Genomic DNA, 21,202 nt, shown 5'->3' on the forward strand with positions numbered 1-21,202 from the left:
TACCTCCTCCTCTGTTATTTCCCCCTCCAAACCCTCCCTTTCCTCATTACTTATTTTTGCATCTAAGTTATCTAGTACCATCTTTCTTTCTTTTACACCTCTTTCAGAAAAGAGCTTCTTATAATACTCTCTTGCCCACTCCATCATGTCTGCCCCTTCTTTAAGTGCACCCCCACCATCTTTAAACCCCTTAATTAACACCCTTCTTTGCTTTTGTTTTATTGATTGAAAAAAATACCTGGAGCATTTTTCATCCCCCTCCTTCTCCTCTACTTTTGCTAAGAAAGCAAATTCTCTAGCTTTGCCTTCTGTATACCTTTTTATTTTATTTTTTAAAGTTTGATACTCCTCCCAATCCACTCCACTCCCCTCATTTATTTTAGACTCCACCTTCTGTAATTGATTTTGCAATATTTTCAGATCCCTTCTTTCTTTCAAGTTTTTACAATACTTCTGACAAAACATGCAGTTTCCTTTTAACCTCCTCCCACCATTCTGTTTCTGTTTTAAAATAAAACTTCATATTTTGCCAACTTTTATAAAACTCTATTAGTTTCTCTCTGAATTCATTTATCTTTAAAACACTAATATTTAATTTCCAGTATCTAGGACCAATAATAGTAGCTGATGTCCCAAAAGATGTTTCAATCATACTATGATCTGTGCTCCAGAAGGGAGCCACCTTACAATATTTCACATTAATGTTACTGGATAGAAATATGTAATCAATTCTACTTTTTAGCCCTTGGGAATTTCCCCAAGTATATCCATCCTCTTTTTTTATTACATTTTCTATATACGGCCATTAAAGAAAATTCAGACACCAACTTCTTTAAATAATTTGTAGCAAAATCTACCTCTCCTCCTTCCTTTTTACCCAATTTATCCAATGAAGATTACCACCACCCTATTTGTGCACAGTAAATTGAGTTTCTTTAAACACCCCCAACCTTTCAGTTCTATTTGAAGGTGCATAAACATTTATAACTCTCCAATTCCATATTACCCAACTTGACATCCACATATAACACCCTCCCAGGTACAACAGATAATACATTTTCAACTTCCCATCCATCCCCTTTCATGAGTATTCCCACTCCATTGGAAAAAACATTCCCTACCCCCCAAAAGGAGTATCCACCTTTCCATTCCTTTGTAAAAGTCTCTATATCCTCCGCGTCACTCAAATGGCATTCCTGTAAGAAGCAAATGTTAAAGTTCATAGACATCAGAGATAAAAACACAGCTGCTCTTTTCCCTGCGTTTCGTAAACCTCTCACATTTATCGTTATTATTGTCATCTCCATTTTGATGTCATGATTTAAAACAGTCCCTTATCACATCCCCATTATTTTCGTCACTCTGTCTACCTCTTTTTTTTTCTCCAAAAAGAACCCTGATACTTGCGAATCAGTGTCTGACGTTGTGTCTGATTTTGAGTCCCCTTCTATGTGGCTTTCCTCCTCTTTGCTGCTCTCCATCTGTTCTGTTTGCTCAGTCATTTCCTTCACACTGTCCTTCTCTTCAGAAGGGAGAACAGGGACCGAGGCCAGCTCAGAGTCTCTTTCCGATATTACCTCACTCTCCTCTTCTCCTCCTTGCAGACATCCAAATTGATTTGAGATCTCAATCACTGCCATTTTAACTCCTGTATCTCCTCCTTCTTCCTCTGATCTTCTTTTCTTTGATTTCTTCTTCTTAGCTGTTTTCCACTCTCCCTTTTTTCTCTCCTCAACAGTGTCTGGGATGACTGTTCCCTCTGGGATGTCCATCTCCTGCGTCCTCTTGTTCAGCTACCACAGCTTCAACAACAGCCGGTGTCCCAATACTTCTTCCTCCAGCAACAGTCTCCTGGGGTTCAGCTTCCAAAGTAGCTGGCAGAGCCTCCTGAACAGGGTCCAAAGATGCACCAACGGCAGCATCAACACCATCACCAGCACTAGCATCAGCATCAGTGACAACACCAGTATCAAAGCCACCACTAGCACCAGCGACAGCTCCAACACCAGCAACAGACACTTCCTCTGTGAGTATCTCTGCTATCACCTCTTCAATGTCCCTAAGTGCATCTGAATATTTTTTTTTGTCTTTGTGGACACTCCTTAAACATGTGCTCTCTAGACCCACATAGGTTACATGCTTTTGGAACATTGCAGTCCTTTGCCATATGTCCTGCTGTCATACAATTCCGACAAATATTTTCACACCTCTCTGCCATGTGTCCTGTCTGTCCACATTTTCTGCATGTCAAAGGTTGTCCTGCATAATACAAGTACCCTTTATTTGCTCCAATAAAGAAAGTAGCTGGAGGGTGCACTATCCCACCTGTTGGACTTAGTTTTAGCCTCACCACATACTGTCTCTTCCCATTCATAGCTCATCCTCATCTTTGCTTTTAGTTACAATCCCTATTACCTCACAGTATTGCTTTAAAAGGAAACAATATCATGCTCTTTGCAGTAAGGATTATACATGTGCACAGTCAGGATTCGTGTTTCTCTTGCAAAAAAAGGTTCAATCCAAAAATCCTGAATAGGATCAGAAAAGTTGTTTTCTTTACATTTATCCCAAGCTTTGCTGCAAATGTATTCCCCAGTAAAAGTCACATCAAAAGTACTTCCTTGGAAATCCTGATAATATATTTCCTGTGCTGTTAATTCCAAAAAATCAAAAAATGACCTTTTTTACAAAGGTCCTTCTATACATTCTGATTCTCTCTCCGTCTACTTTTCCAACGAAACGCAGGGTGTTCAATAGTCGCGCCCCAGGGGCCGATGCAGAATTCCGAAACGCCATCACCTTCTCTTTCTTGATCCTCCAAAAGCTGCGGGCAGGCCACATACTTAATCGAGCCAAGAGGCCAAGAAGCGATGCCCACAATGGTTTTGACCAAACGCCCCGGGCGCGGCCGCCCGCCGGAGCTGCCAGGGTACTTGCTTCTTGGACTGAGGGGGAAAAATGGGAAAAAGAAAAAAAAGGTGACAGGCTCCAATTATTAACACTGCCGCCGCTGCTGTGCTCGTTCTGCTTTTAAACCCATGTTGAGCCCCACCCCGAGGGGCAGGGCTAGCCAAAAATTGCATTGAACTCATAAATGCTCCTCTCCATGGAAATCTTTAGTAAAATACTCTTTTATTGAGATTTTACCATTTTTTTCCATTTACACCCATTCATTTCATTCATTTTACATTTCTTTTAAAGATGACATTCATGCATACAGACATACATTTTGTTTTAAAAGCATTTAAAATACATTTAAAAACACCAAGACAATCGTGCTTTGTACATGGTTAAAACAGACACAGATTAACCCTTTGCAGTCCATTTATTAAGTGCGCGTCAGGCGCGTCAGGTCCAATTTATTTTCACACGCGCAGTTAATTTTAGACGCGCTGTTTAAAATGTATATTTTTCCACAGTCAAACAGGTTTAAATGGCCCTGCATATCAACAAAGCACTCACTAGGCTTCTCCAGCCCCGCCACACCCTTTCTTTCGCCATCGCTTTCATCTATGTAAGAAATAAATAATAAAAATAATAGTCGTACATACCGATCAATCATCTCCGGATCACTCGTTTTATCACCAAACTCCTCAATATTGCGATCAAAGTCATTATTTTATTACTATAACATCTGAAAAAAGCTCTGCAAATGTCCATGATAGTCTCTGTGCGCTGACGCACTCAGCCAGCTTGTTTACTATGACCGCCCCGTTATCTGATACCAGGGCCATATATGACTATTCATGTGATACGCCTTTTTTTTTTTTTTTTTTTCTCGACTTGTTTCGGCTCCTGTCGCTCCCACTCGGCAATTGAATGGTTTTCTCGGCTTTTTCCGGAGAAAAAATGACTAGAAACCCGTTTTTTGCGTTGCTATAATGATGTCGGACCCAGTCCGACAAAGGACCTGAGAGGAATAATTGCAATGTCGGACCCAGTCCGACAATGGACCGCAAAGGGTTACAACAAGAAAAAAAACTGTGCTGTTTTAAAAGTGACTGGGGGAAAAAAGAACCATCTATAAAAAAACAGTGCTTGTGAGGGCCGGGGAGTGCTCTCTAAAAAAGTTCAAAAGTGAACATAAAACAGAACAATAAAACTATAGAACTAAAACAGGAACAGGGGAAAAGGGACAGTGTATAAAACAATGAGTTAAAATTCTAAAATTTTAAAACACTTAAAATGTAACTTTTAATAGTTAACATTAAAAATCTTTTAGATACATTAAACAAAACAAAATCAAATAAACCAACCATTCAAAATAAATCAAATAAAAATCCATAAAACTGAAACAAAAAGACTACATAAAACCAGGGCACCCTTCAAAAACGGTCATGCCAGTTAAAAAGGGCGGAATGCTGGCATGACAAAATAAATAAAAGGCTTAGCGGTGCCCCGTAGTCCCGCTCCTAGGAGCTAGCGGTTCCAGTTTTTTCCTTCATTCCATCTTCACGTCCTGAAGTCCGGCGATCCTCCACTCCGCGTAGGCCTTGTCCTTCCCGAGGGTCCGGATGTCCAGAATTACAAAGTCCTTTAATAAGAGTTTGTGCCCTTCTGGTCGTGGTGATAGTGTCTAGCTGCTGCTTGTGGTAGACACAGACGTTACGGCCCTCCCACAGGATCTGCTTGACAACATTGATGACACGCCAAACGCACTTAGCTGCGGTCATCTTGGCCGTGTCAGCAAACCTGTTTAGGAAGACAGAGACAGAGAGCCAGACACTGCCAGCCACATCACACTCCCAGAAGATATGGGCTGGTGTTTCTCTCTTGCGGCACTTTGCATAGGGGCATGTTTCTACTTGGGCTAGTCCCCTCCTGAACATGAACGCTCGAGTGGGGAGTGCACTGCGGACGGTGTTCCATGCTATATCCTTCTGGACATTACTGAGGCAGCTGTGAGACACATTCTCCCAGATTTTTTGGCTTTGGGTGAGGGAGAAAGCAGCTACTTTTTCAATTTCCTGGGAACCGGCAAGATATTTAGTTACAGCCTTGTATTCCCAGGAGGCCAATTTTGCTTTATCTAAGCCCAATTTTATATATAGTGTCCCTTAAGGTTCTATAATACAATGGGGAGAAACGATTCATGTAACATACCTTCCTGTCCAGGGCCTGCATGTTCTGGATAGTTTGCGTGAGCCCCTGCACTCGGGTGAGCTGCACAACGTCCGGGACCCCCTTACCTCCCTTCTTGTCGGCTTTACTCAAGGTGGCTCGCGTTACCCTCTCCATCTTGCTGCCCCAGATAAAAGCGGTGGATAATGCGGTCCACCACTTTTTTGGTGGTCCTGTCTGGGGGAAAGATTTTTCCTACATAAGAGAGGATGGGGAACAGTATAGACTTGGTTATTAATACTCTACCCGTCATTGTTAAGGATCTTGTGCTCCATCCGCCAATCTTTTTACGGACCTGGTTAATGGCCGCCGTCCAGCTCTGGGCCCCCGAGCTATTGTTCTCGAAAATGAGGCCCAGAATCTTGATTTTGTCCTTTTTGACAGGGTACATGTCCGACAGTTCCCTATCTACCTGCCAATTTTTAGACACGTAGACTTCGCTCTTGGACTTATTAATCACTGCCCCGGTCGCCGTGCAGTACTTCTCAAGGATATTACTAATCCGAGGTACCGACGATGTGTTGGTGCAAATGAGTGACACATCGTCCATATATGCTGTTGTTTTGACCTGGACCCCATTGGATCCAGGCAGCTGGAAACCAGTTATATTGGTATCCCTACGAATTGCCTGCAGGAGGGGTTCAATGCACACGACATATAGCAGTGGGGATAGTGGGCAACCCTGTCTGACCCCTGACTGGATAGATATTTTACCAGTCAGGTGCCTGTTCACCAAGACTCGGGTACTAATGTTTGTATATATGGTTTTAACCCACTCCCTAAGTCCAGGAGCGAATTTCATCTGGTCCATCACTTTGTACATGTATTCATGGCTTACCCTATCGAACGCCTTCTCCTGGTCAAGGTTGAACAGGCAGAGGGGATGGTTCCGTTCTCTAGAATAAGCCAGAATGTCCCTTGTTAACATTAAAATATCGGTGATGGACCACCCTGGGACACCACAAGCCTGGTCGGGGCCAATGACCAAAGGGAGGTGTACTTGTAGCCGGAGCATCAGAGCTTTGGCTAGTATCTTGTAATCCAGGCAAAGGAGGCTAATTGGGCGCCAATTTCCGTAGATCTTTAACTTCCCCTTTCTTATGAAGTAGCGTAATTACACTCTCCCGCATAGAAGGGCCCAACCGCTTCTCCCTGTAGACCGCTCTGTAGACCTCCGCTAAATGGACTTTTAGCGTGTCCCAAAAAAGATGGTAATACTCACCCGGGATGCCATCTGGACCTGGCGTCTTTCCGGTGTTCATGGTCTTAACCGCCTGGGTGAGCTCCTCCAGCGTGAGTTCTGGGTCTTTCTCCTCCTCCTCCTCCTCGTCCCGCACTGAGTCAGGCTCCAACTGGCTCAGGAACCACTCTATCAGGGTGTCATCTGTAGCTTTGATGTTATATAGGTCCCTATAGAAGTTCTCTACCACTTTTTTCACTCCCTCACTATCCTCCCACTGCTGTCGAGCATGGAGGACATAAAGTGCCGCTTCTCCCTCGTTTTCTGGAAGAAGCGGGTACACTTTTCGTCTTCCTCCATTTTTTGCACTTTTGCTTTGTGCATGACCTTTCGTTGTTCCTCCCTACAAAGCACTGAAAGATCTAGCTTGGTCTGGGCTATCTCGTCGCTTACAGGGAACCCCCGAAGCTGAAGCAGGCTCAGACGCTGGAGGGCAGCATTCAGGTGTTTATATTTGGCCCTCCTTTCTTTTGCTTTCCTCTTGCCTGCTGCTATGAAATAACCCTTAGTTCTCATTTTGACCATCTCCCACCACTCTATAGGGGAGTTGAATAGGTCACGAAAAGTGGTCCACTCAACAAGCCTGCTCTTATAGGCTGCAGCTACGGAGGGGTCATCGAGTAAGGAGGTGTTTGATTTCCAGACCCCTGACCCCATCTGGGAGGTCTGAGGGACCTGCAATGTTACCTGCAGGAGCCTATGGTCAGAGAAGAAGACGGCCTGGGTGTCTACTGCCGTCTTCGTAAGGGAGCTGGTATGCAGGACGAGATCTATACAGGAGAAGGAGGTCCCAGATGAGCTCACCCAGGTAAAGGGAGGCACCAGGTCCTTACCTGCATCACACAGGGAGAAATCGGATATTACGGAGGACAAAACTCTACTAGAGCGGTCATTGCGTAAAAGTAAAAGGCAAAAAATTTATTCGAACTGAAGAGAAGCCAGAGTGTGGCTTTACTGGCAGCCCAGCCTTTCCGGCCATCCCAACGGCCTTCTCCTCTACCCGGCGGCAAGGCCAAACAAAACAGGGAACTCTTCCCAAAACGCAAGTGACATTCGGTCCCGGCAAAGGGGCGCTTTGCTGCTGCCGCCTTGAAAGCGAGGGCTCCTTGCCCCACTAAACAGCTCCGTTTCTGCTTTACCGCTGCGCTCGTCCTCCTCCTCCCACGAGCGCAAGGCCTTCTGGGTACATTGGCCTGCTGGCTCCTGCGCGCTCTCTCTCTCTCGTGCACCGTTCCCGGAGGTACTGCAATACCGGGTCGATGCGTGGAGTGGACGGAGCAAGCCCTGGTTCCATCTCCTGCTTCCAAAAATCAATTTAATATAGACAGGTCCCCTTATGGGGGACTGTGGCAGGATGACAGAGGTTTGAGGCTCAGAGACAGTGGAAGGGACAAAATAATGATCTTTATTCAACAAAAAATAATCAAATAAACAGGCACAAGGGCCAACAAAAAGGTTCAAACAAAATACAGAAATGTAGGCTGGGCATTAGCCTTCACTACAGTTTCTTTCTCCAAAACTAAACAGCACAGCACACCAACAAACAACCTCAACCAAAAACTCCTCTCCCACAAAGGGTTTCACCTGCCCTTTTTAGTCTGTGGCTGGAGCCCAATTAACTAATAATTAACAATTAAACACTTAAGGCTCCAGCCGCATTCTCACATGTATTTTACAGGGAGGAATTTAACCCCCTCCCTGCCAATCCAAAACAAAACAAGAATCACAAAAACCATAATAAAAATAGTAAAAATACAACAATAACAAAACACAAATTTATAGGGGCGAGCTAGCACCCCATCACAGGGACGTTTCAGATATTAAACTGATAAGAACAGATTTTTTTTTATTTTTTTTTTATTTTATTCTTTTTCCCATTAACACTGTTTCATACAAATCTTAGTCTTCCCCAAATTCCTTCACAGAAGTCATCCCCAAACATATATTTATCCATTTTGATAGCATTTAACTTCCATAAAAACAGAAAATAGGCGTCTGCTGGCACTGTTGTATCTTTTTTCTTTTTAATACATACATTTCTTTTCCCACACAGTACCAACTTCCCCAAACTAATAATAAGCCACACACCTCTAAACTGTTTCTTTGGCAGTTTTAAGACCTCCTTCCCATACACAATGTTCTTTCCATTCAAAACAATCTTGGCACAAACCATGTTGATAAGATTTGCACACTTCCCCCGAAATGCTTTTGCAAAACTGCACTCCCAGAATACATGCATCGCTGTTTCCTCTTTTGCACCTGGGACACTCTGGATTCTCCGCGCAGTTGTGTCTATACAACCTCTCCTTTACAGACGACCTATTTAGAGCACACAGCCATCCCAGATCCTTACACTCATTATCCAGCCATTTTGGCTGTATCCCCTCCCAATTAATTTTTCATATCGGCCTCATATCTCTGCTCCCACTTTTCTCTTATTTCATACATTTTCCTGTGGTCTAATAAGACCTCTCTTTCCATTTTCTTTATGTGCATTTTCAGAAACGTTATGGCCTGTGTGTAGTACTTAGGCTTTACCTCTGCATTCGGTACCCTGTTATCCCAGGGTATCATCCCCCTCTCAGAGTGAATCCGAACCACAACCTGACAAAAAAAAGGATTTATGCTGTATACCTTTCAACAAAGTTTTACACATCTGATTTGAGAAAAAGGCAATCCAATTTCACAGACAAGCATGGGATGTCTCTCCCGCCCTTCTATACCTTCCCATACATCAGCTCTCTCTTTACACTTTCGTAAGTGCCACCCCCATATAAAGGAGAATACCATCCTTGTCACAATAATTTTGCTCCTGGCATTGATTGGGAACACCAGCGCCAGGTAGATTAAAGTTGGTAATATGTCTGCTTTTATTGCCATGATCTTCCCACTGATTAACCTTCTGCTTTTCCACATGTTTAGTTTTACTTTTACTTTTTCAATCTTCCCTTCCCAATTTTCCTTTATCCCGTCCTTTTGAAAAAAGTACACCCCTAATATTTTTAACCCTTCATTGCAGATGGTTATGCCCCCTTTCCTCTCTGTTCTCCCTTCCCATGCACCGCAGTACATCATAGACGACTTCTCCAAGTTGATTTTTGACCCTACTGCTTCTCTGTAAGTTTTTAACAATACGATCACTCTGTCTATTGCCCGGTCAGAGCATAGAAACAGTGTGGTGTCGTCTGCGTACTGGGCAATTTTAACCTTTTCCCCGTTACTCCCTGGGATATGCACCCCGTCTATGCCTTTATCGTTCCTTAACAAATTTGCCAATGGTTCAGCAAACAGCACGTATAGTAGTGGCGACATCGGGCACCCCTGTCTCACCCCACCTTCCTGAAATACTTGTTTGCTGAAAAACCCGTTGATTTGCACCCTGCTATATGCTTTGTTATACATGGTTCTAATCCAATTGACAAAAATCGAACCACAATTCATTCTTTCTAGAACTGAGAACAAGAAGTCGTGACTGACCCTGTCGAACGCTTTCTCCTGATCAACGTTCAACAAGCACAAAGGTAAGCCTCTATCTTTCGCCCAACTAATAACATCCCTGGTTAACTGTAGGTTATATATTGTGGACCTATTCATGACCCCACATGTCTGGTCTTCGTTAACTAAGCTAGACATTACCACTTTCAATCTGTTTGTTAAATGTAGACAATACAATTTTAGGGAAAACCCTAACAAAGTGATAGGCCTCCAGTTCTTTAACAGCTCCTTTTCTCCCTTCTTATATATTAAGGTTACTACGCCTGACCTCATGGAGTCCGGCATCACCCCGTCGGCCAAGATCTCTTTCTATACCTCCAATAGGTCATCTCCCAACAGTCCCCAAAAACAACAATAAAATTCTTTAGGTAACCCATCACACCCAGGAGTTTTATCAGCTTTCAGTGATTTCAGTGCATCTTCTATTTCCTTTTTGGATATCATTTTTTCTAAATTTACTCTTTCTTCATTATTCAGTTTTTTGCTTACGTTATTTAACAATTCCTCTGCTCTTATATGATCCATTTCTCTTTTTTTTTAAACAACGCTTGATAAAACTCTTGAGTGTACGATATTATTTAGTCTTTTTTTAGTAACTTCCCCCTCCCTGTTTCTAATTCTGAAATTGCTGATTTTTTTTGATACTTTGAAAGAAAAACCTGGAACATTTTTCATCTTGTTCTTTTTCTGTTATTTTTGCCAAAAATTGTAAAGTTCTTAACCTTTGTTTCAATGTTATGTTCTATTTTCTTTTGGATGTTCTTGTATTCCTCCCGACAAACCTGTTTACCCTCATTTATTCTAGAATGTATAGACTCGAATTCATCTTGCAGGTCTTTCTCAAGATGCCTCTCTTCCTTCTTTTTCCTTTTGCTATACATTTGACAGAAGTATCTTATTTTGATTTTTACCGCCTCCCACCACTCAGCTGTAGTTTTAAATGCCCATTTCATATCCTTCCATGCAGTATAAAATGTCGTGAACTCGGCTCAACTCTACACACTCCAACTCCTTCACGTTAAGTTTCCAAAATCCCCTTCTTATCTCTACTCCTTTAATTTCACAAGAAGCCCCGATTTGTGTCGTGATCTGAAAACCAGTTTGGATATATGGAGAAACTCAAGCTTTTGATAGTTTTAGATACAAATAAATCTAATCTTTTGCTCGCTCCTCCATGTATGTCCTGTACCTTTTTTTATTATGTCTCCTATATATGTCTGCCAAATCATAATCACTCAAAACATTTTTTAAATATTGTGCAGAGATTCGCCCTCTAAATAATTCTCCCTCTAAATAAGTGTTGAAATCCCCACCCATTATCACTATGTTGTTTGTGCACAATATATTAGGTAAGTGCTTAAAGAAGTCTAACCTTTCCCCTTTTAATGTAGGTGCGTAAACATTTGCTAGGCGAAGCTTATTGTTAAATCTGCCATCTACATATATAAGCCTCCCAGGTATAATGATTCTGGTCTCCTCAATAACAAAACCAGTGTTTTTAAGTATTATCCCCACCCCGTCCGAATGCACGTTACCTATGCTCCATACTGACGCCCCTGCCTTCCAGTCCTTACTGAACTTTCTAATGTCCTCCGTGTTCTTTAAATGACATTCCTGAAGAAAGCAAACTTGGAAGTCCAATGCTATTAGGGAGAAAAACAGAGATGTCCTCTTACCAGTGTCTCTCAATCCCCTAGCATTAACTGAGAAGACATTAAAGTTCATTTCCTTTTATTTTATGTTCCGTCTCCTTTCCCCTTGGTCGGGAACATCATAGTTGTCTTCAAATTGTCCATCATAGTGTCAGTCAGATACTCCGGTTGGGATTCCATGCTGCCCTCGCTGTCATCCTCTGATGGTGTAACCGGCGGTGCTAATGGGGACATCCCTGTTAAGGACAGCTCGGGACTCTGGACTCCTTCATCTCCCATCTCCTCGTTCTCCAAAGCGTCGAACTTGTTGGATGTCTCGATCACTTGTACTTTGTTATCATTGTCCAGCCCCGCATTGGTTATTTTCCTTTTTGCAGTTTTCTTTCCCTCTGCTATTTTCCAGTCCATCTCTTTATCCCCTTCTGTTTCACCCCACTGTACTCTGCCTTCCACCGGGGTATCTGGTATCTCTGTCCCCAGAGAGGATTCCTCTATTGTCATTTTTTCCGGTTGAGTCCCGACATGTGTAGCTAACTTTTTGTTTGTTTCCCCAGTTGCTGAGGTTCCTGCAACCGGATGCCCAGCGGTGCGAGACTCATCAGCTGGAGCCTCTCTCGAAGTAGCCACCGGAAAAGCTGTCGGGAGGGTCCCACATAAGGTATCTCCAGCCACAGCACACTCCTCTACATCCACAGGTGCATGGTCTCTCAAAACCTCATCCAAAACCACCTCAATGTCACGAAGTGACTCTGCATAGGTTTTATGTCTGCCTGGGCAGTCCTTGAATATGTGTTCAGTCGAATCACACAAATTACAATTGTTGCAATCTCTTGCCAGATGACCCGCCTCCAGACAGATTCTGCAGAATGTGTTCGGACACATTGCCGCAATGTGACCCTCCTCTCCGCATCTTCTACACGTTTTAGGCTGTCCATAAAAGTATAAATACCCCTTTACTCCAGTGATGTAGAAGGAAGCTGGGGGATATTCAATTCCCCCCGTCCTTGTTCTAAACCGGACAGCGTATTTTCTATTCCCATTCCACATCCCATCATAACCTATTTCTTTTGTTCCAACACCAAGTACGTCGTAGTATTTACTTAAGAAGGATTGAATGTCTTGCTCTTTCACATATGGATTTTGCATGCAGACAGTTACAGTCCTTACCCTGCTTGCGAACAGAGGCTCCACGTTGAAGTTGGCAATCGGTGCTTCGTCCTTGTGTTCCAAACACTTATTCCAGGCATCTTGACACAAGTAATCCCCCATGAAAGTTGTTTCGAAAGTGTTCCGTAGAGGAGAATCTCTGTAGCAAAAGATTTGTTCTGCAGTCATTCCAAGAAAATCAAAGATCACTTCTTTCGCAAAGCTGCTTCTTCCCATGCTGAACTGCACTCTGTCCTTTTCTTTCCCGACAAACCGAATCGTATTCAACAGTCGCGCTGAAGGGGCCGATGTAAATTCTCCTGTAGCCATCACCTTCTCTTTCTCCCTGTCGACCAAGCTGCGGGCATGCCACACACCTGACGTAAGCCAAGAGGCCGAGAAGCGATGCCCACAATGGTTTTGACCAAACACTCCGGGCGCAGCCGCCCGCCGGAGCTGCCGGGGTACTTGCTTCTTGGACTGAGGGGAAAAATGGGAAAAAGAAAAAAAAAGGTGCCAGGCTCTAATTATTAACACGGCCGCCGCTGCTGTGCTCGTTCTGCTTTTAAACCCATATCGAGCCCCACCCTGAGGGGCAGGGCTAGCCAAAAATTGCATTGAACTCATAAATGCTCCTCTCCACGGAAATCTTTAGTAAAAGGCCAAAGATTTATTCGAACTGAAGAGAAGCCAGAGTGTGGCTTTACTGGCAGCCCAGCCCTTCTGGCCGGCCCAAAGGCCTTCTCTACCCGGCGGCAAGGCCAAACAAAACAAAACAGGGAACTCTTCCCAAAACGCAAGTGCCGTTCGGTCCCGGCAAAGGGGCGCTTTGCTGCTGCCGCCTTGAAAGCGAGGGCTCCTTGCCCCACTAAACAGCTCTGATTCTGCTTTACCGCTGCGCTCCTCCTCCTCCTCCTCCCATGAGCGCAAGGCCTTCTGGGTACACTGGCCTGCTGCGTGAGCAGAGCAGGCTGTCCATCAGTTAGGCAGACCTGCCTGCCTGCCTGCCTTATTTGAAACAAACAAAAAAAACAAAAGAAAAAGAGCAGGAAAAATATCTCTCTCTCTCTCTCTCTCTCTCTCCTTGCAGAGAGGTGGAACGCCGGTGTGGTAGGACCGGGTAATTGTAAAACTTTATTTATTTATTTTGTTTTGATAGTTACTTAGTTGTTCTTTTTGGGTGTTTTGTTTGTTTGTAGGTTAGTGGTGTGTGTTTGGAGATCCCGTAATGGGGTCTCATTCAGGAGGGCTGGGGGCTCTCACCCGCTGACACAGGGTCCATTGCCTGCCTGACCCCGGGGTTTCGGTGGAGGAGTGTCTGCTGGCAGTAGGAGAGGTGGTGGGGTTTGAGAATATTATGTCGGCGTCAAGGATGAATAAAGCGCGTCATGTCGTTTAGAAGGCAGGCGATCCTAATCAAGTCATTAATGTAGCCTGGAATTTTAATGTGGAAGGGATGAATTGGGTGGTGTTTGTCAGTTCTGAAATGATGAGGTGTTTTTACTGTGGAGAACAGGGACACCAGAGAAAAGCCTGCCTGAGAAAGGAGGCTAGAGCAGAAACAGGACAGGATCAGGGTGATGCTGGCGGGGAGGAAGTCAGGGGTGTTGGGGGTGAGCGGGAGGAAGAGTTGGCTCCTGCACCGCAGCCGCAGAGCGAGCCCGTGTTGACCGAGGAGGCAGCGATCCAGAAGGAAACCAGAGCAGAACCACCAACACCACCACCACCAACTGTCACTGACGGGTTCGGAGGATAATACAGCTACTACTGAGAATGGTGAAGAACCATTCAAGGTAGTAGCTAAAAAGAAACTATTTCAACAGAAGGCTGCAGAGCTGCCGGATGGCAGAGCTCAGCCAGTGCAGAACTCTGAACCCGTGCAGACAGGGAGACTGCGGGCTCCAGACGGGGCATCAGTCCCTCCCAATGCGGAGGAAGAGAACACAGTGGAGGGTGAGCCGGGCGCTGTGCAAGATTCTCCGCTGGCTGAATCTCAGCCGCCTGAAACAGTGACGGCTGAGGCAGAGACCGGTGTCGGAGTCGGAGGGAGCTGCGGAGGAGCGGATTCTCGGGGGCGAGCGAGAGGACAGAGCAGAAGAGATGGAGGGGGAGCACTCTGACTCCTCGCTTATCTCAGACATCCCTGACAGCCAACCCTTCAGTAAGAAAAAGTTATACACGCTTGAGCAGGTAAATGATTTTATGACAGAAACAAAAGGGAAAAGGGGAGTAGAAATAGAGTTTATTCCCAGATTTAAGGTTATTTCTCCACTCCGCTCACATTATTACAAGGAAAGCAACAATAGAAGAATTTGATCAGCCAAAACATTATAGATTAAAAAACATTGTTTAGAAAATTAAGAAAGATCTTAACAGTGGTTCAAAATCTCTTGTTTAAAAATGGCTGTGTTTTATGAAACTTCTTTTATTACTTGTTTTAGTTTGTTAGTTTTTTTAGCTATGATGGAAAGGTGCGTTTTTGTATCTTTTAATCTAAACGGCTGCAGACAGTCTTTTAAGAGGGCGCAGCTAGTTGAGTTTTTAGAGCAGAAGCAGGAGGGGGTGATGTTTCTGCAGGAAACGCACTCGGATCAGGAGAATGAGGAGGCGTGGCGAGTGGAGTGGAAGGGGCTGTGCGTGATGAGTCATGGCGCTAGTACTAGTGCAGGAGTAGCCGTGCTTTTTAAACCCAGCCTAGGGGCAGTTTTATTAGATATGGATGAAATCAAGAAAGGGAGGATTTTAAAAGTAAGAGCTAGGCTGGACAGTACAGTGTATGTTTTTATTAATATTTATGCCCCCAATAGAGGGGGGAACGAATTTTATTTTTTTTAAAATTAAAGCAAGCTCTTTTTAATATTAATAACAACGATGTGGTGGTACTAGGAGGAGATTTTAATTGTACTGTTAATTTTAATATTGATAGAAATAATGATGAACCACACCCTCAGTCCTCCAGAGAGTTGGCTGCATTGTTAGAGTCCAGTGACCTAGTTGACATATGGAGATGCCTGCGCCCCAGTTCAAGACAATACACCTGGTCTCAGTATCACACAAACTGTGTATATAGAGCAAGACTAGACCGGTTTTATACTTCTAAAAATTATTTAAATAAATTTATCAAAGCAAGAATCATCCCCATTAGTCTCTCTGACCACCACTGTCTATTAATTACAGTAATAATTCAATCAGAACCCCACAGAACATCTTACTGGCATTTCAATGTTAAATTATTACAAGATGTAAAATTCAAGCAACAATTCAAACTTTTTTGGATAATCTGGAAAAAAGAAAAAGCACAGTATAAAGATTTAAGACAGTGGTGGGACATTGGCAAAATGCAAATTAAATGTTTTTGTCAACAATATACTATAAATGCAACCAGGTCACTGAACAAAGCCGTGAGAGAGCTGGAGTCAAAAATCCTCCTCCTAGAGGAAAGTTTAAATTCAGAATTTAAAGAACAGACCCTGGAGAACCTAAAAGAGCAGAAACTTGTGCTGGGGAGCTTGCTGAAGGAAAGAGTGAAGGGGGTGATTGTGCGTTCCAGATTCATGGAGTTGAGAGACATGGATGCCCCCACCAGTTTTTTATTCAACCTGGAAAGGAAGAGAGCGGACAGTAGACAGCTGTGCTGTATCAGGACTCCTGGTGGGAAAGAACTGCACACCCGGGAGGAAATCAGCAGAGAGGCGGTGCGTTTTTACAAGGAACTTTATAATAAAGAACTGTGCAACCTAGAGGACACTGAGCGCCTGCTCCAGGGGTTACCCAGCCTCAGTGAGGAGGAGCAGATTCAGCTGGACGCACCGCTGACCCACCAGGAGATGACTGCCGCTGTCAAGCAGCTCTCCAGCGGAAAGGTTCCTGGGATCGATGGACTGCCAGCAGAATTTTATAATATTTTTTGGGGATATAATGGGGGAGGATTTGCTCCAGGTTCTGAGAGAGAGCCTCAGCCACAAGGAACTGCCTCTTAGCTGCCGTAGGGCAGTGGTTACACTGCTGCCCAAGAGAGACCTTTGCCAGCTTAAGAATTGGAGACCTGTGTCACTTTTATGTTCTGATTTAAAGATTTTATCCAAAACAATTGCTAATAGATTAAAAACAGTTATTGGAACTGTGGTACATATTGTATACCGGGTCGCTCTATTTTTGATAACTTATTTTTTATTAGATTTTTTAACTGTAAGTGATATTTGTGATTTGAATGTATTAATGGTCTCCCTGGATCAAGAGAAGGCTTTCGATAGAGTCGACCACACCTAGCTACCACAGTACATCATGGCAGATTTACTCAAGTTGACCTTAGACCCACTAGCTTTACTATATAAATCAATTAACTGAATGCTTCTCTCTATCTCCGTCAGATGTTAAAAACAAAGTCGTATCATCAGCATATTGTGTGATTTTGATTCTCTATCCTCTACTTCCTGGAATCTGTACTCCATCTATGAATTTGTCATTTCTTAAACACTCTGCAAAAGGCTCCATAAATATGACATATAACAAGGGTGACAATGGGCACCCCTGTCTCACTCCACCCTACTGCTTCACTTTTCTACTCAAATGCCCATTAACCTTCACCCTACTAAACACCTTGTTATATAATATTTTCACCCAACTCGAAAAAATGCTACCAAAATTCATCCTCCCCATAATCTGAAACAAAAAATCGTGACTCACCCTATCAAAAGCCTTTTCCTGATCTATACTAAATATACACAAAGGTAAACGTCTATCCTCCACCCAACTCATCACGTCCCTAATTAAATTTAAATTCATCCCACTGTGTCTCCCTGTTACCCCACACGTTTGATCCTCATTAATAATTATTGGCATTACCTTCTTTAACCTATTAGTAATTACCTTACTCAAAATTTTATTATCTACACAAATCAAAGTAACTGGTCTCCAATTTTTTAATAAATTCTTTTCTCCCTTTTTAAATAATAAACTTATTATCCCTGTTTTCATTGAGTTTGTCATAACTCCCCCCATTACATCCCAAAAACAGTCATAAAACTCTTTGGGAATACCGTCACACCCAGGTGACTTCCCATTATTTAAAGACTTTAGTGCTGTTTGCACCTCTTCTCCTGTTATTTCCTTTTCTAAATTATTTTCTCCACATCACTTAATTTCCTATTTATATTATTTAGAAATACCTCTCCCACCCCCTTATCAATATCCCTCTTCTTGAATAACTCCAAATAAAATTTCTGAACATAATCTAATAAATCCTCCTTCCCACTCACAGGTCAATTTTCAGTAATCAGCTCTGTTATTCGAGATTTACTCCTTTTTTCTTTTATGCATTGAAAAAAATATTGACATTCTCGTCTTTCTCTTTCTTTTCCACATTTGCCAAAAAAATCATATTTTTAACCTTTTTATTCATAATATATTTCATATCTTTTTTCACCCTTTCATATTCTCCCATATTTACTGGAACCCCTTCATTCAATTTTGTATGCATTTTTTCTAATCTATTTTGTAATTTATTCATTTCATGTCTCTTTTTTCCTTTCTTTTTTCCCAAATTCTTTGCAAAAATAACTAATTTCTTTCTTTACATGCTCCCACCATTCCCTTAAATTAACAAACCCACATCTCATTTCTTTCAAAAGATTATACTTCAAAACCCATTCGCTTTTAAATTCAGGATTTTCTAAATACAAAGTATTCATTTTCCAGAACCCTTTCCCAATACCAGGTCCTGTTAGCTTCACTGATACAATAATCATGTCGTGATCAGTAAGCCATACCGGTAAAATTTCAAGTTTACCAATATCTAATCCCTTACTTACAAAAAAATAATCGAATCTTTTGCTCACCCCTCTTGCGTTTCTCCACGTGTGGCCCTTATTTTTCTTGTTAAACTCTCTAAAACTATCCACCAACGTGTAATCACCCACCACCTTCTTTAAATAAACCGCAGAAAAATCTTTAATTATAATATTATTGTCTAACAAATCATCCATGTTAATATTAAAATCCCCTCCCAAAATGATTATTCTATTAGTGACTAACAAATCAAATATTTTTTAAACACCTCTAATCTATTACTTTTTATTGTTGGTGCATATATATTAAGAAAACAAAATATTATGTCATTCCATAATGCATCAACACAAAGCAATCTCCCCGGAACTATACTCATTTTACTTTCAATAATGTAATCTCCACCTTTAAATAATAAACCTACCCCATCTGCGTGAACATTCCCAATGCTCCATATGGATTTTCCCCCATCCCATTGAGATTCAAAACGTTTGCAGTCCTCAGTGTCTTTCAGATGGCACTCTTGGAGAAAAGCCACCTCAAAATCCATTTTTGAAAGAGAATAAAACAAAGTCTTCCTTTTATCAGACTCTCTTATTCCTCTTGCATTTAAAGAAACAAATTTGTAAGCCTTCATTAAAAAGGTTAAACAAATCTCATTTTTTCTTCTTTCTCTTTCTGTTCATCGTTTGGGTTTTTCACGAACCCTGTTGTCCCTTTAAAACCTTCCACATCTTTCTTTCCCAGATATTCTCCTGATGTGTCTTCCGTCCCTGACCTCTCTTCCTCCGCAGATGAAGAAAACTCCGGCAGATCCCTGCACTCCACGTCCAAAGACACATCGGAGATAGCAGGCGAGTCTGGTTAGTACAACGCATTATAGTCGTTAGTGCTTTCAATCGAGCTCGTTTCACCACCTTCATCTAATTTTCTTTTCCCAACACCTTTTGCAATACTCCATCTTCCCTCCTTCTCATCTTCCGCCTCCATTTTCTCTTCCCATGACGCTGATGTTCCTGGCACAATAGTGTCTGGAATTATTGTTCCGTCTTGTGTTCCATCGCGGTCTTCTTTCTCCATTCTCCCGGCCTCCTCCACTTCTCCACTGACCACATTACACCCCTCAAGAAGTGCAGAATCACTTGGTGTTCCCATCCCTTCCGCTTTATCCTCTTGAACAGCAGGAGGTACTAACGCTCTTAACTCTTTTATTACTGTGGTAACTACATCTTCACACTCTTGTGCCGCTCTTGCATAGGTCTTCTTTTCATATGGACAATTTCTGAACAAATGATCTGTTGCTCCACATTTATTGCATGTCTTAGGTTTGGGACAAATGTCCCATTTCATTGCAGTTTAAGCATTTCATTCTCGTACAGGTACTCTCTGGATGTCCAAATTTCTTGACATCTTCTGCAAAACCAGGGTTGTCCAGAGTATAGAATATATCCTTTTACTCCTATTTTGAAATAGGCTGGTGGGTGAAAAAGCCCTTGGAATCCTTCTTCGTCCTCTTTCAGAAGCACATGATACTGCCTCTGCCCATTCCAAATTCCAAATCTATCTCTTCGATATGTTGCTGGTGATATAATTTTAACATATCTACTGAGGAAAAGTTCCACTTGTACACCTGACATATTCATATCAAACATATTAATTGTCAGCAACCTGTGATTTTTCTTTTCGCTCTTGACTCAACTTTATAATTTGACAAGGGATTGTTCTCCTTCTCTTCTTTACATTTATCCAAAAGCATTTTAAAAGAAAGCTCACCCTTCATCGCCACATCGAAGAATTTCTTTTCTGTTTCTTTGGATGCCAAGGATATCTTCAGGCTTGATCTTCAGTAAACGAAAAATAACCATTTCAATGAATTTCTCTCTCCGGCATCTCTTCTTCAATCGGACCATTCCACTCAAATCTTGCTGTCCTCTTCACCTCGTTGGTTGCAGCCATCTTCACCCGCTCCTTCGGTACACCGCCCTTCTCATCCAGTCGACCCTCAAATACAGCGGTCAAGCCACCAATATCCGAGCATTAGCCATGAGGCCGAGAAGCGATGCCCACAATGGTTTTGACCAAATGCCCCGGGCGCAGCCGCCGCCGGAGCTGCCGGGGTACTTGCTTCTTGGACTGAGGGGAAAAATGGGAAAAAGAGAGAAAAAAAAGGTGCCAGGCTCCAATTATTAACACGGCCGGCGCTGCTGTGCTCATTCTGCTTTTAAACCCATGTCGAGCCCCACCCGAGGGGCAGGGCTAGCCAAAAATTGCATTGAACTCATAAATGCTCCTCTCCACGGAAGTCTTTAGTAAAATACTCTTTTATTGAGATTTTACCATTTTTTTCCATTTACACCCATTCATTTCATTCATTTTACATTTCTTTTAAAGATGACATTCATGCATACAGACATACATTTTGTTTTAAAAGCATTTAAAATACATTTAAAAACACCAAGACAATCGTGCTTTGTACATGGTTAAAACAGACACAGATTAAAATCAACAAGGAAAAAAACCTGTGCTGCTTTAAAAGTGACTGGGGCAAAAAAAGAACCATCTATAAAAAAACAGTGCTTGTGAGGGCCGGGGAGTGCTCTCTAAAAAGGTTCAAAAGTGAACATGAAACAGAACAATAAAACTATAGAACTAAAACAGGGATAGGGGAAAAGGGACAGTGTATAAAACAACGAGTTAAAATTCTAAAATTTTAAAACACTTAAAATGTAACTTTTAATAGTTAACATTAAAAATCTTTGATACA

At 42.4% G+C, this 21,202-nt stretch overlaps 1 long non-coding RNA gene, 1 other non-coding gene and 1 pseudogene across 2 annotated transcripts; 1 reads left to right on the forward strand and 2 right to left on the reverse strand.

Annotated features, from left to right (window-relative positions):
- The first annotated feature begins 1,744 nt into the window (after positions 1-1,744).
- On the forward strand, positions 1,745-19,287 carry LOC131740154 (uncharacterized). The gene is made up of 4 exons (XR_009330785.1): positions 1,745-2,026; positions 9,812-9,882; positions 12,063-12,166; positions 19,186-19,287. It is a non-coding gene; the product is annotated as an uncharacterized LOC131740154 (long non-coding RNA).
- On the reverse strand, positions 7,580-7,785 carry LOC117418687 (U2 spliceosomal RNA; annotated as a pseudogene).
- LOC117418635 (U5 spliceosomal RNA) lies at positions 13,238-13,353 on the reverse strand. Its single transcript, XR_004546826.3, has one exon. It is a non-coding gene; the product is annotated as a U5 spliceosomal RNA (small nuclear RNA).
- Positions 19,288-21,202: the final 1,915 nt, after the last annotated feature.

This window comes from Acipenser ruthenus, chromosome 13 (assembly GCF_902713425.1).
Source record: "Acipenser ruthenus chromosome 13, fAciRut3.2 maternal haplotype, whole genome shotgun sequence".
Lineage (NCBI taxonomy): Eukaryota > Metazoa > Chordata > Actinopteri > Acipenseriformes > Acipenseridae > Acipenser > Acipenser ruthenus.